Source organism: Canis lupus, chromosome 34 (genome assembly GCF_003254725.2).
Source record: "Canis lupus dingo isolate Sandy chromosome 34, ASM325472v2, whole genome shotgun sequence".
Lineage (NCBI taxonomy): Eukaryota > Metazoa > Chordata > Mammalia > Carnivora > Canidae > Canis > Canis lupus.
This window is the reverse complement of record NC_064276.1, coordinates 31,316,267-31,328,767: the sequence shown is the minus strand read 5'-3', so window position 1 is coordinate 31,328,767 and position 12,501 is coordinate 31,316,267. Positions and strand designations below refer to the sequence as shown.

Genomic DNA, 12,501 nt, shown 5'->3' with positions numbered 1-12,501 from the left:
TACATGTCTACATTTTACAAGAAATACTATATATAGATGTACTCATGCCTTATAAAAGATCATCTGTTAAAGGGATTATAGTATGTCACTATTACTGGATATTTACTTTAAATGTTATAGACTCTGCACTATGAAGAAAAAGATTAGCTACAAAATACAAATATGGAACAAATATATTAGATATTTCATGGCAAAAATGTGATCATGGTAACAAAATTTTTGTGAGAAAATAAGAAATACATTTAATCTTACACTGTCTTCATAAAAAGCCAACTCAGTCCCTTAAAAGCCAGCTTTATTTTAAATTTTTCCAACTGCCATCTTTTCAGATTATAGTGACAAATACCTCTTCATTGTTTGGCCATTTCATCCTTTATGGACAAGATTGAAAAGGCTACAGCAATTGAATATGCCTGTGGAAAAGCCTTCAGAAAATACTCTTACACACTTACCTTATTAAAGAGATCGGAAGTAGTGCTCTTGCATGAACTGATATTTTGTTGCTACTTCTAGTAAAAATAATAAAATAGAAGGAAAAGGCTTTAAAAAAGATCTAATTCACATAAAATGATAGGGCACAGGGAACAACACAATTCTCTGGATCTGATACAGTGTTTTGAACGTCATTAGTACCATTCAAGCAAACTCAATGTCTACAGATTCTAAATAAGAAAACGAAATACTGTTGTCAGTAACAATTAGCCATTTACAGTCTCTTCAAAACAGAGTTCCATGACAGGTGGATAATTACCAATGAATTTTCAGCAGATCATGAACATCTGTTCAATGCTAAAGGTTTAAAAATTAACTGAAGCGAGGAAAAAATATTTCTAAAGTCTCAGATAAAATAATTTTTGCAGAGATTATTTTATTTCTTTCACAAAACCTAAAAAAAAAAAAAAAGAAATCAGTGTTCAGTGTAAGAGTTATCAGGGCAATAGCAAGTAATTAAGACAACTTATCTGCCTAAGATGCCAAATCATAATTAATTATAAATTTGCCAAAGTCATTCTTCCTGTAATTGAAGTAAAAAATTGATTAGAGAAATCACTTAAGTAGCTTGAGAGACAAGTTTGAGAAATCGAACATTAATCCGCATGAATTACCAACGTTTCTTCAATTGACACCTCAGACCTAACGTCGTTTCTGCTTTTGTTGCTGCATTACTCGTCCACTACATCTCACTCTTTAAGGAGGTTATTGGATGGTCTACAGGAGACTAATCTCTTCAAATATTCTTTTGCAGGTAACAGCTGCTCTGGCAATCCAAACAGCTGTGTAAAGCATGAACAATTGTCATCACTCTGGGGGTAATGAGAGTTTATAGCAGTGTTCTAGAGAGTTACCAGCTGCGTCTTTGGGTGTCATAAGCTTCTCAAGTCTTCTGATATCTCTTCATCACCAACCATTTTCTTATTATTTGATCTCATTTATAATATGCTCTTTACTATGAATCCCTCTGAATTACAAGAGTTTTTTATTTTTAATTGTTACATCAAATTGCAAAGAGGAAGAACATGCTATGTTTTTCTAGTGTTCCTCCCTTCTCAAGATCTCTAAATATGACAATCAACAAGACATTTTCAAATGCAAAATGCTGAACAGGAGTTTGGCTTATGACATAAACACGTACACACAAGAACTTTTTGTTTAGTATATGTTTCCCATGCTCTCTCGTGTATTCAAAGGCAATATTAGACAGAGGTAGCTCCTTACACAACTTTCCACCCCATATTTTTCGCTTAATTTAGATATTGGAAAGTTTATCATCTTTCAGGTACAAATTTATATCTTTGGGTAATGTAGAAATCTACCATACCCACTTATGTTGCACTTAACAATAATTCGAATTAAATTGTATCTATGTTTCCTTAGTGCTTCTATCCTTTCATTTTTATTCAAAGACAATTGAAAGATATGATCATCTTGCATTCATTTCATGTTGACTGAGTCACAGTACTAGGTCCTGTATTAGGCATTTAGATTGTGTATGCCTTGCATTGCATTAGTAATCAACATAAATAACTATCACATAGCATGACTTCCCAAGGTGAGAGGAGTAAGTAGAGAGTCACATTGTGGTTCAATTACATTCTCCTTTGGGGTCCTTTGCAGTTGTCACAGGTAAAGTACATTATAGTAATAAAACTTAATGACATAAGGAACAGATAATTTTTCAATGGAAAAGGACACTCTGTTCTTTGCGGCAAAAAATCTAAAGCACTATTTTGGGTACCCAAAGATATATGGAAATCCAGTAGCCATTTGGATATCTCACTTTGATATTCCAGGAAAAATCTCATTCAGTTCCTGATATTGAGCATCATTTTCAGTCAAATTCTAGAGTAGCAATCCAGGTAAAAGATTGAAAATCTATCGGCAATGAAAGGAGGAAGGTGAAAGCATGAGAGAGGAATTGATGAGCAGCACAGCAAGAGAATTACAGTAAAATAAAACAGAGTGAGAGGAATGCAGTTTGTAAAGGTAAAGGGAGAAAAAGAAAGTTGCATCTTCAGGCATAGAATCATTTTTAACATTTTATCCCCACTGGCCTCCAAAAGTATGTATTTTGTGACATATTAGTCAACATTAATTGTTTTTTTCTGCTGTAATGAGAAAACATTCCAACTTAATGATTTTGCAGTCTGTCATTCAGTAACTAAGTGTCTGTGTACACCAGGAACTCAGAACATGTTAGGTGAGAAATGTTGAGAAGTGCAGCAGTTTGATATCACAGAACAAACTTATTAAATGGATACATAGGTTCAATAAAAATATCAATTGTCAGCATTTGTGCACAGTTAGAATCCTCTCTGTACACACACACACACACACACACACACCCCTGATAGATACATCACACATACACTTGATAGATGCATCAAATTAAAAGGATTTAAATGAATTTGGGGTATGTTCTAGTTAGTCAAGGTATAATTCACTTGTGTTTCTTATTGAAGCTTAGTTTTTAGATGCATTAACGTAATTGCAATATCAGTTTAGCTTTAGTACAAAAATAGTGAAAATAAGGAGTTATTTGCATTATTGAACACCTACTGAACAAAGTATTTTTAACTTTAACACCTATTAAAACAAAGTATCAGCATTCCCGGTTTACAGATGAGGCTACTCTTATTAGCTAGTTATCACGGAACAATATCCAGAAGCCTCTGTTTATAAGACTCTTTACATTTTAAAAAGAAAAAAAATCATTCAGAGAAGGATAGCTTCTATCCCTGGCATTTGTCATTACATTCTTCCAGTTATTATATCATTAGCCTGCATCATTCACCAAAGAACATTATTCTACATGTTAAATTGACTGATACACTGAAATGACAAAGTTTTAATCTTCACTAAAATTTTAAAAGACATACAGCTATATTTGGCTGGGGAAGCTGCCACTGATTCATTTATAGATTTTTTTTCTCTAACTGCAGTAAAGTTGCAGCCTTTCTTCCAAGCCTATCATACATTATAAAAGAGCAGTGCTTCAATTAATTCAATTTCCAGTAGAAGGATCTGGAAATAAAATTACTTGAACAGGATGTGGTTTAGTTGGTTAAGGGAAAAATGGCCTTTTAAAATTCAAAAATAAAATATTCTTTCCATTTAAGATAAAAGCAATCTAATGATGGCATGTATAGTGAAATGTTACATCCATTTAGAAGCAACATATTAAGTATCATAAGCATGGAAATTAGAATGCACTAGTCCCAGTGGCAATGGTGCATTCAGAAGTAGACAAAACCTAAGCTATCTCTATATTCACAATTGACAAAGAAAAAAGAATCCGTTTCTCTGTTTCTCTAATTTGAATGCCATGTACCTTCACTCCATAGGTACTTATTGATCCCATTCGTGTGTGTAGTCTATTGTTTTTAAGCACTGAAGAATTTTCATTTTCTAAATTGGATGTAGGGCTTGCTTTCTGTATATATAAAACCAATTCAGAGAAACAGGTTTTTATGTGCGTTTGTTGTAACACAAAGGAGTATCACAGAGCTCAGGGAATGAGACGTTAATGTTAGCCAGAGGAGGCTGGAAAAAATAAATCAGGACAGAAACCTTCTATTGGCAGCTGATGGCTAAGTATGAACATTAATATAAAGATTAAAAGAATAAACACATTTTGGGGTAGGCAATGATAGAAATAATCATTTTGAGTTAGGAATGAGCAGGAGATATTAAAAGTAAATAGGCTGTTGTCTTTCCAAGGTGAAGAACACGGGCTAGAGAACAGTGGAAAGTAGTACGGAAGAATCACAACTTTGGAAGTAACAGATAAATCCATGATTTCCTTTGTGATGATTTAATATATTATAAAAAAGCATGTACGTCTCATTGGTTAAAACATTATAAGATGTTTTCCATGTCTAATTCCATTGCATACTAAATAGTAAAGTGATATGCCAAGAAAGCATTTATTTAGTTGAAAAAGCTCTACACTATCTCCTAGAATCTTAAGTAGTATAGTGAGTTTCTCCATTGTCAACTCTAAGGAGCAGTTGGCACACTTGTAACTGAGTTGCTTTATAAGAGGGAGTAAAGGACTTTTTGTTTTTATTTTGTTTCCTTATCCAGTACATGAAGCATGATGATCAATTCCAATAGAAGACAAAAGAATGTGCTATGGAAAGGTGAGCAACATTATAATGCTTAGACAAATGCACCTTAACAGTAGAGGTCTGAGCAGGAGTAAAAGAAATCTCATGGTGAAAAGATCATTATTTTTCCTTCTCTCTTTCTGGTTTTCTAAGTACTTCTAGTGTATTATAATTATAAATATATTTTTACATATAGTTATAAATATAATCATAAATATCAACCATACCTACATATAATGGATTTAAGAATGATGAATATGCATGATATAATATATATTTAATTAATAAAATTATGAGGAGAAGTCTGGAAGATTAAAACCTCCATTTTAAAGGCAAAACTAAGGCCAACCATATGGATATATGATATATAATGTATAATATATAAATAATATATAAGTATATAATATATAATCATATAATAGAATGTTCTATATGTGACATAGCATATATAATTGAAGTTATTTTATGCCATATATAAAATAAATTTATAACATAATTATTAGATAGTATGTTTCAAGTTAAAAGCCAAACTAATTTCCAGAAAAAAATTATCATAATTAAATTTGAAGGAACTCATTTTTTAATATAACAAATGAACATTAATCTCTTTAAGAACAATGAATTCTGGACATCATTAAACCCGACTCTAAGCCATTCTCCTCATTATAAGAAACTTTACGGCCTGAAAAACTGCAAAAAGTTTATTTCATGTGAAATATGGTTTGTGTGTGTCAACTGTTACTCAAAAATAATCATCATCAGGAATTTTTATTTTAAATTTAAAATAATCCAAATTCTGAAAATAAGTGTATATTGAAGCCACAGACAGAAATATGTTGCCAAATCTATTCTTTAATAAGTTATGCTTTATTGGCCTGCACTCATCTTCTCTCTTTATAATTAATCTACTGCAACAGTGAGAAAGTTATTTTTAATGTTCTCTGAAGTTATTTACTGTATAAAATTATGCAGGACTCCTTGCACAACCCTAAGGAACAACCTTATCTTGGAGGAAAAGTTACCAAAACAATTTTATTTTTGTTCGGATGTTGGAAGTCTTTGCTTTGTTTTCTTTTTTTTTCCCCCTTCAGAAGATTGCAAAAGTACTAGAATTAGAAAAATTATCCGAGGATGGCATGAAAATTCTGATGTTTTAAAGATTTGAAAAGCTGTAAGATTACCATCCAAATAAAAAGACAAATGTTTCACTAATGTTTCACTAGACATCATTTTTTAGTAAACAAAATTTAAATGTTGGAGAAAATAAGAAACAAAGGCAATTTTTTACAAATAGTACAAAATGGTTCAAAGACTCAGAAATGAATAATCACACTTAAAAGAAATTAGATTTATTCAGTAAAAATAAAATGCATAGGTCAAGGAATAAATAAGGAAAGAATTGTATTTATAGATACATGGGAAATGTAATATTGTCTGTGCAATAGTTTTACAGAATTCTATTTTGCTAAAAGCAGAATAATACTCAGTAATCAAATATGCTCTATTTTAGTTATAATGACCTTTTCTCTGCAATGAAATCACAGAAATTTGGAATTCTTACTCATAATAATGATATACTTATTGGTTTAGTGTTTTTTAAATGAAATTAGTTCCCAACATTTCTCCACAATTATAAAGAAGCAATTAAATTTGAGTGCAATTATTTTTATGTGTACTTTGAAATTGAAAATATATCTAGGTAATATATTTAGAATAAGCTTTATTGCACACATTCATTTTCCTATTGACTTTTAAGGAAGCTCAGCTTTTTTTTTCTTACAATGTATTACAAATGTCTTCTTTTCACTTTTTTTATTTTTTTAAAAATGTTTTATTTATTTATTCATGAGACACTGAGAGAGAGGCAGAGACATAGGCAGGGGGAGAAGCAGGCTCCTCAAGGGGAGCCTCATGAGGGACTCAGTCCTGGGACCCTGGGACCACAACCTGAGCCAAAGGCAGGCTCTCAACCACTGAGCCACTCAGGCGTCCCTCCCTGTCTTTTCTTTTAAATTCTACTTAAGCTACTCAAATTTACTGAACACCCATAAATAAAGTTTATGGTAATACAGACTGTATTTTGGACAAATAATACTGTATTGTAGTCATTATAATTTTATGTATACAAAGTATTAATTAGTTAAGCATAAGCTTTAAAAAAAAAACTATGTTTTATGTTTTACTTTGTTCTCATTTTCCACTTTTTAAAACTGGCATGAATATCTAAAGGTGAGCCATTCAACAGGATAGCCCTCAGCTACATGTGGCTATTTAAATTTAAGTTAGAATTGAATAAAATATGATAAAATACAAAATTTGGTTCCTCAAAAACACTCACTTCATTTTTATCTCAGTAAATTTTAAAACACAGATCTTTGCCTCTTCCCATGTAGTTTATTTCTCTTGTTATAATACCCATACGACCCCCGTTCTCTTATTTGAATATTACCATCACCTCAGGATACTTGCTCAAACTTATCCCTGCTTTATCAACTCTAACCAAGTTACTAGATTTTACCGAGATTTTTGCTTGCTATGAATTCAAGGCCTACACTGTAGCATGTTTACTCCATAATTAATGATTACTTCTTTTGGGAATAGGCATTGGCCCTGGAGACTAACAGACCTGGGTTCAATGCCTGGCTCAGCTACTCATAAACTTGATGATCTCGGCAAATGATGTAGTCTATGCTTCATGCATGGAATTAGGACAATGATGGCATCTAATTTAGAATAATTTTATATGGCTTAAATGAGGTACTGAAAAAGTACTAAACCTTTGCTCTGGTCTGTGAACTTCAAAAGAGCCTTAGCTTCCCCCACCCTCCCACCCCCTGGGGGGGAGAGGATGGCTGGAGTGGGCTGGAGTTGGGTATTTCCTATGTGGCAGTATTTAGTATTGTTAGACTTTTTTCTATAAATTTTTACTTATTTGTTACCATTTTTGGTGCTTTTTGTTTCTTTTTGTTGTCTGATTTCTGTGGCTATGACTTTCAGTAGATGTTGAATAAAAGTGGTGAGAACAAACCTCATTGTCTTATGCCTGACCTTAGGGGAAAAGCTTTCAGTTTTTCACCATTAAGTATATCAGCTGTGGGTTTTTCATAAGGGGCCTTTATTATATTGAAGTATGTTAGTTCTAAACCTACTTTGTTGAGGATTTTTATGGTGAATGGTTGTTGTATTTTGTCATAGGCTTTTTCTGCATCTATTGAAATGATCATGTGGTTTTTATTCTTTCTCTTATTGAAGTTGTATAGCACAATGCTTAATTTGCAAATATTTAATCACTCTTGCATCCCAGGAATAAATTCCATTTGATTGTGGTGAATGATTATTTTTAACGTATTGTTGGATTTGGTGTGCTACTATTTTGTTGAGGTTGTGGCTTTAACATTCTTGCTTTATATTTAGAGACGTGGTGTTCTACTTTATGGAATTTGAAATTTTTGATTGATTTAATGTGAAATTTCATGTGTTTAAAAAAGTGTACTTTGTGAGTTTAAATTGTCTATGTATGGTTATTACATAATGCTTTATTATTTTACATCATATATAAATTTTATATAATTTCTATGATATAAATATATCATTTATATTTTATATCACTTATTATTACCTTTTTGTTTAATTTTGTTGCATATTACTACACTACTTTTTTCTGGTTAATACTTTTTTAAAAAAAGATTTATTTGTTTATGAAAGAGAGAGTGGGGGAAGGGATAGAAGAAGAGAGAAAGACAATCTCAAGGAAACTCCCTGCTAAGTGCAGAGCCCCACATGGGGCTTCATTTCATAACCTTGAGATCATGACCTGAGCCAAAATCAAGAGTCAGCTGCTCAACTGACTGAGCCACTCAGGTGCCCCCTTGGTTAGCACTTTTATCCATCCCTTCATTTTTAATTTCCATTTATGATTTTTTTAGATGTAAGCCTTGAAAACATCATATACCTAGAATTTGTTTTCTTACCTTAACCTAGTGTGCCTGTGTTAATAAGGAGGGCACAAGATGAGATGAGCACAGGGTGTTATACTGTATGTTGGCAAATTGAATTTAAATAAAACATATTTTAAAAAAAGTTATTTTAACTTATTGTGACTGATGGATATGCTTGAAATTATTCTTATATTCTTATTTTTCCATTTACATGATATTTTTTGTTTAGACACACACACTGCTCATTCAGGGAAATCTGTACAGTTCATGGGGTTTTTTTGTCCATTTTATTTTATTTTATTTTTTGAATAAAGCCAACCTAAGAGACATGTAAAACATTTTCATGTCTTATAGATAGTCTTAGGAAAGAAAGAAGTTCGTAGCAAAAGACCATATTTGTATACTTGGAAAGTACAGCATTGCTTGGTAAATTATTTAAAAGAAATTTCCTTAAACATTTTTACAGTCTTACCAAAAAGAATCTAGTATCTTCCTACAGAAATTGTTATTTGGGTAACTTGATTAGTAAATTGGTTAGAAATAAATATCCTATTATACATTTGTGGCATAACGATTGACTAATGGTCTTCAGTAACTATTATTTATTTCTTGCCTCATTGCATGCCGATGATATCTTTTTTTTAGAGGCCTAGAGAATTTCTAGTTTTATTCTTTTTTCACAAGGAGAGTCTAAGATAAATTAATTTTATAAATTTTGATTCCAGAATGAAGCACTTTTTATTCACAAAGTATGGAACTGGTAAAACACTTAATTTGGGACACACCAAGAAAACAGTAAGATTGCTATACAACACTTAGAATTACTATAGTTGATGTCTACAATCCATCCCAACCTTGGAAATCCATTCTTTCTGCATGGAGAATTAAAGAATCATTTTGGCCAAGTGGGAGAGAAGGTATACAATTCCTTTCAATGCCCTTGTGTCTTCCACTTCTCCACTAGCAATTGCACCTTTCTTTTTATTCTTCAAGGCCTGTATTGCTCACAGTCCAACTAGCATTTGCACACTAAAGCTAGAAAAGGCTACTTCCACAAAAAACTAGACTCAGATTTCCACTCCAGGCTTTTATAGAACTTTAAGCTACCTAAATTTGTCAGGTGGAAAGATATAATTATTATCAAATGAAGACATTGGCTTGGATTAGAACTGATTAAAACATATACAAATATGCCACACACACACACACACACACACACACACACACACACACACACACGAAAAGCTTGGAGATTTAAAGGAGAGAAATGAACGGAAAAGAACATGTTCTGGGAATTACAAGACTTGAATTCTGGTCCTTACTCAGCATTTATTAGCCATGTGGCCTTGCAAAAGTAAATTAAACCCATCTATGAATAGAAAGATGAAAATTAGATGAACTTTAAGGTCAGTTCTAGTTCTGCTACTGGAGACAATTTAATTTTTGAAGGAAAATATTGTTAAGCCTGAAATTTAAAAAGGTCAATTAACCAAAGTTCTCCAGGGAAATATGCCACTGACACAAAGATTTTTGTGGTAATAAAGAATGGAAGTCTGCTTTCAGAACATTATAAGCAATGTTGAGCTTTAAGACATGGTTTGTTAATTTATAGGTATAGAAAAGTGATTTGAAAGCACAAAAGTTTATACACATATTAAACTATACACTTAGAATTGCTATAAAAGCTCTCCTAAGCAAATTTTGAATTTAAAAGAATAAAACACTTTTAGACTCAGAGGGAAAGATAAGATAAAAAATATGAGAGGCAAAAATAGGAACCATGGTACTCTCCAGACACATTAATTTAACTAGAAAAACAATGAAAATATATATATAGACGTGATGAGTAACCTGTGGAACATTTTGAAACTTATCACTGATGTGACATCTATCTTTTAACCTATTTGCCTTCAAAAGCTTGAATTAAAGGAATCTCCTTCATCTGAAGTGTTATAAATAAGGCATCATTCTATTTGTTTTTAGGATTCTATACCTTTCCACAAGCTGTCGAGAGACTATTCCAACCCCATTGCAATTTAGCACAGCATTGACAACCTCCTTTTGCAATTTCATGTAGAAAATTATTATTTGGTGCAGCTGACACAATTTTTATGAAGGTAGCTAAGTGAAAATTAAAATTTTAAATTTCAATATGGAGAAAGAAAAAAAAAACATCTTCTGACATTCAGAAGCTAGCCTGGTAATCACAGATAATGCATGTGGTCTCTGTTGAACACAAGAAATTCACAGAACTCTAGAATACTAATATCAGAGAAGCAGCTGTGATAACAATAAAGCAAAGTTATAGCCATACCACCCAGAGAGGGACCTTCTGTATTCCCAGTGAGGAGAACACAGAACATTGTCCAAACCACAAAAAAACAAACAAACAAACAAACAAACAAACAAAAAAAACACTAAAAAGGCTGACAGAATGGCTCCTGATTCTTATAATGACAACTTTTTTCTTTTTGATGAAAATTTGGAATTATATCCAATTCCTGACAACATTCAATATGTAGCAAACCCCATTTCTTGAAAAGCTCACAAAAATTACCGTAACACAAACACAAATCCCATAGGTCCTCTTGCTGAGATACCTACAGTTCTTCAGGATATACAACCTCTACCTTTTCAATGATGTAATAATCCCAATTTTATCTTACTGCAGTGAAGTCCCTTGAGGTTTTTGACAGAAGTTGAGGATCCACCAAGATTCAGCTAAAGCCCTCACTGCCAAAGATAAAGACTAATGATAGTGTGCACATTGCCAATCCCCGTGGATAGACCCAGATGAAACTAAGCCTGTAGTTGGATGGTAAACTCAGGCTAAATTGAGCACCATTATTTTGCTGAAGCTCTTCATAGTTGAATTCATTTTGTTTTGGTTGTTTGCCAAGAAATAAAGTTATCTGGGAATTTTGGTTATCTGATTAGGTTTCTATAGTTTATAAATGATTTTTTTCTAGACTTCTAACTTCTATTACTATGTTTTTTAACTTGCCTTCTGTCTTGTGTGTTTTCTTGTTTTGTTTTGTCTCGTTTGAAATTTATAAAGAAAATAAAAATGGGAGAGTGGAGGTGGTTTGATTAACTTCCTTGAACCAGCTCTGGGATTGAAAAGTTCTTAAATTCTCCTCAGACTGGAGTCTGGAGAAATTTGTCCTTTGCTCACCATTTGACACCTTACAAAGAACTTCGTTCTCAGTTGTGTCTTTATGTTTCTGAGAATTTGTTTAGTTATCAGCTCAAATCAGAAGGCTTGCCAATTCTTTTTTGGTCAAGTTCCAGAGAACACAAGTTTGCAGAAGCATCATCCTTACAGATCATTGCAGATCTTATGTTGTCTTTTTAATATAAAATGTAACTATTTTAAGCCAAATATCTTCTTTATTCATATTTCTTTATTATAATGTTAAATTATATGTTTATTTCTCAAATTGGCACAATTTCCCCAGGACAATTTGAAATAGTAGGGACTACATTTTGAAATTTTGTGCTGAAAAGAATTAATCTACTAAGAGGAGCCTAGAACAAACAAACAACAGATGAACAGCTTTGAAGGAGGATAAAACATTTTGCTTATCAGATGAAATGTTCCACTTATGTTTCTACTTTGGAGATTAATAAGTATTTTAATAAATTATACAGCTTGTTAAATTTTTCAAGGGCCCAAGTTACTATTTCAACCACACTTTTTTATCTTTTTGATGTATACATGTCAAATGCCTTTCACTGCATCTAAACTTTCTGCCTTCTCCTGGCAGAGAAAAGAACATTAGCTTTTTTTAAGTGATAATTTCATATATGTCTGAATTGTCTCCACCTCACGTCATTTCTTTGTTTTATTTCCTCTTGCCTTCTTTTTCCTCACTTTTGAAATTTTAAAGATTGATGAGGGAAAAATAATTGTATTGTTATGTGCATACTCTTAGGAATGTCTGATCTGGAAAGGC

General features: G+C 32.2%; 2 long non-coding RNA genes across 19 annotated transcripts in view; one reads left to right on the top strand and one right to left on the bottom strand.

Moving 5' to 3' along the window:
* Nucleotides 1–12,501, bottom strand: part of LOC112645912 (uncharacterized) — an 87,927-nt gene that overhangs the window by 7,783 nt on the left and 67,643 nt on the right. For all 4 annotated transcript variants that reach the window (XR_003127319.1, XR_004812056.2, XR_004812057.2 and 1 more), the window contains one exon: nucleotides 752–886. This is a non-coding gene — a long non-coding RNA (uncharacterized LOC112645912). The remainder of the gene's footprint in view (nucleotides 1–751; nucleotides 887–12,501) is intronic.
* LOC112645914 (uncharacterized) overlaps nucleotides 1–12,501 on the top strand; it is a 313,664-nt gene that overhangs the window by 269,762 nt on the left and 31,401 nt on the right. For 4 of the 15 annotated variants that reach the window (XR_007408153.1, XR_007408154.1, XR_007408156.1 and 1 more), the window contains 3 exons: nucleotides 4,585–4,640; nucleotides 9,271–9,462; nucleotides 11,217–11,481. This is a non-coding gene — a long non-coding RNA (uncharacterized LOC112645914). Of the gene's footprint in view, nucleotides 1–1,246; nucleotides 1,311–4,584; nucleotides 4,641–9,270; nucleotides 9,463–11,216; nucleotides 11,482–12,501 lie in introns of those variants that run through there. The other 11 variants (XR_007408166.1, XR_007408163.1, XR_007408167.1 and 8 more) reach the window with 8 other exon arrangements.